This window comes from Poecilia latipinna, unplaced genomic scaffold, assembly GCF_001443285.1.
Source record: "Poecilia latipinna isolate Pla-1442-1.1 unplaced genomic scaffold, P_latipinna-1.0 Scaffold495, whole genome shotgun sequence".
Classification (NCBI taxonomy): domain Eukaryota; kingdom Metazoa; phylum Chordata; class Actinopteri; order Cyprinodontiformes; family Poeciliidae; genus Poecilia; species Poecilia latipinna.
In genome coordinates, this window is record NW_015113111.1 from 19,202 (window position 1) to 22,455 (window position 3,254).

A 3,254-nucleotide genomic window follows, 5' to 3' on the forward strand; every position below is an offset into this window, starting at 1 on the left:
TTTTTCCATGTCAGCTCCTCCATGTAGACCTTCCCCAGCATCCCCCCCTCGGTCCTGTTCCCTCTTTCCCAAACGAAAAGAAGAGGAGTGCTGCAGGCAGAACAAGCAGACAGGGCTTTGATCTCCAAAGTGATGGCTGCCAATCCCTCTCTGCCCTCATGTTTTTCTTCTTTTCCATACTGGAACAAAGTCTTCCACGGTTTTGCATAACCGAGCCAAGCAGTAATGTACCCTACATCTTTTAATTTTTCATCAGTTGCGTATGGATGCACGGGATTAAATAGTAAAAGTTTTGACGCAATGTATTGGCTGCTGGTAGAAATTCAGTGGAAAGGATGATGCAACCACTCTGCTTGCTTTAAAGCAGAATTTGACTGTAAATGCTTGCTTGCTTGCAGGCATGTGGATTTGAGTCCAACATAAGAGGAAAGAATTAACACAATGCTCATTTTAATATACTGCTCAAAAAAAATAAAGGGAACATTTCACTTTAATTTTGTGTGTGGCTCCAAATCCAGGCCTCCATTGGTTAATAAATTTGATTTCCATTGATGATTTTTGTGTGATTTTGTTGTCAGCACATTCAACTTTGTACAGAACAAAGTATTCAATGAGAATATTTCATTCATTCAGATCTAGGATGTGTTATTTGAGTGTTCCCTTTATTTTTTTGAGCAGTGTATATTAAAGTCAGTTCTGGTGGCTGATATGTTTCTTGAGGTGGGGGGTGATGGTGGGACTTCTTAGTTTTGATACATTTAATAAATTGGGAAAAACATTCTGGTTTTTTTTTTTTAATCAATTATCAAAGCCAATTTGATTCAGATTATTTTTATAGTGTCATTTCACAGCAAATGTTTAAAGGCACTTTTACAAAAAAGAAGACTTTTCAGTTCAATCACACATGCATTCCAGTTGATCCTGGTTATCAAACGGTACATTAAGCTCAGTTAATTACTCAAATTGGTTTAGAAAGTTTCTAAACCCAGCAGATTGCATCGAGTCATTGACTTGCAGCATTCGCTCCTCCTCTACGAGAACATGGTAACGGCAGAAAATCGCTTGTGTTGTGTTGATTTTACACCAATTCCTCATGCACGGAGCGACGGTGGAGAAGAAAAACTTCCCTATGACAGGAAGAAATCTCCGGCAGAACCAGAACCTGTCTCGGTTAAAGCTACTCTATGGAAAAATGTTTGCTTCCAATCTCTGGTGAATTGATTACTCAATCTCTGGTTGCAATCCCAAATAATTTACTTTATTAAAAAAAAATAATAATAAAATAAAAATAAAGGTGCATGCAAACTGCTGCACAATGCAACTTTTTATAGTATATTAAAACAATTGTTCTTAAAAGTCACTCATTGTTTTTCCCTCTAATTTAAAAATCACGTGTTGGATTAATTTCTAAATGTACCTTTGTGCAGCAGCTCTAGCCTTTGACCTGAGTAGTTGCAGTACACAGCTGCTTGTTAACCTCCGTTTTAACTATTGATTCATGTCTAATTCATCCCTTTTTCCTGGCCGGTTGTTGGAGCCCAATTATTACATTTGCTGGTGCAACCAGCTGTAAGTAAGCAGCCTTTTCGGAGGGCTCGACTCATAATGAGCTCAATTTTTGCATTTGTGCATGTGTCGGTAAGAAGCACCGAACAACTGGAAAGAAACTTGTCCGTTTTCTAAAAAGCAGAGCCCTAGGCCATTACAGAAATAAGTTCAGAACAGTAGCAGGTAGCGCATTTAACATTTTTTTAGGAGTCATTCAAATATTCCCCGTCTCCTAGCCAACGGAGCGGCTTTCATATAAGAACAACAAACATTTTGGCCTTTTTTCAGTGCAGCTTTTATCCTTCCAGACGTTGTGATCGGGTCCTTGCGTTTTATCCAAAGTTGCAGTAACAAAGCACTTAATCCTGACTTTAAAATTAATTATTGATTCTTACACTGATTACCAGGCAGGACCATTTAGAAACATTAGTGAAAGAGGACTGAGAACAGTCACTCAGGGGGAAAGTGGCAGCAGCGGCGCTGTTAAGTGCTCTAACATGCGTAGGTACAGTTCTACTCGTATTGCTTTCATTCACAGCCATAAAACACGTTACTGCTGTCAGGACTGAAGTGGGATATAGGAGATGGTGTCCTTTACCCTTAGGTCTTCCTTTCTTTCTCACATTTTGCTCTAGTTTTTCTTTTTTTTTCTACCTCTGCCTAGCCCATTTGTTTGTTTTAGACATGACAAAGACATGATTGCACCATAAAACAGCTGACATGTCTTCCGTTTTTTTTTTTTTTTTCCTGGTTGGAGATGGACGTTCAGAGAAAACACTGAAGTGAAGATAAAATGGCTTGTTTGAGATGACTGGGGCAGCTTAGACGGAGAAGTGAACACCTTCCGATGGCAGCAGGAATGATTTGAAACAAGTTATTCACTTTATACCACGTTTGAGCTCACACTTCTGTTGACATAAAACACCATCTTGTGTTTTTAACAGATTATTTGATGGTATGGAATTCTGCAAACATATTATTTATTGTCGAGACGCATAACAAGACATTCTGCTTTCAACTCTGACCAGTTTTTTCCTGACATGTCTGAGGAAAAGCATCCAATAGTTTTCCCGTCTACAGATTTTCTCACCTTAGCTATAAATTTCTGCAGCTCCTCCGGGGTCACCAGAGACTTTTTGACTGATTCTTTGATCAATGCTAGATTGTTGGATAGTGTTTTTTAACCTCAAATGTCTCCTCTGTCTGTCTAGTATGTTCCTTAAACAACAGGATACAGTTTGCTCTCTAGGGATATTTTGCAACCACTGAGGGCTTCTGAGAAGAACTGCCTTTATTTTGAATTTGGCAGAGAGAGAAATTAGTAACTAATTTGGTGCCTTCTGAAGGCAACTGGTTGCATTCTCTGGTGTTAGGATCTGATCCATCTTAACATTTGAAAGGCATGTAACATTCATTCCGCTTTGCAATTTCAGGCAAGTTTGTGTGGGTCCATCACAAAAATCCCAATGTAAAACACTGAACTTATTATTGCAAAGCCTTTGAAGGCCATGTTTAGTCAATGCTTGAATGTGCAGTGCCTTCTGCTTTTAGTCGTATTAAGTTGGATGAATTGGAAAACTTGTATTGTCCACAAATGACACAGTTTTCACTTTTCATCAATCCTTTTGGTTTTGCGTGAAGTGACGGCGTGAATGCAGATCGACTTCAGCTCGTTTTCCTGCCTTTTGCACTTACACCGTTACATC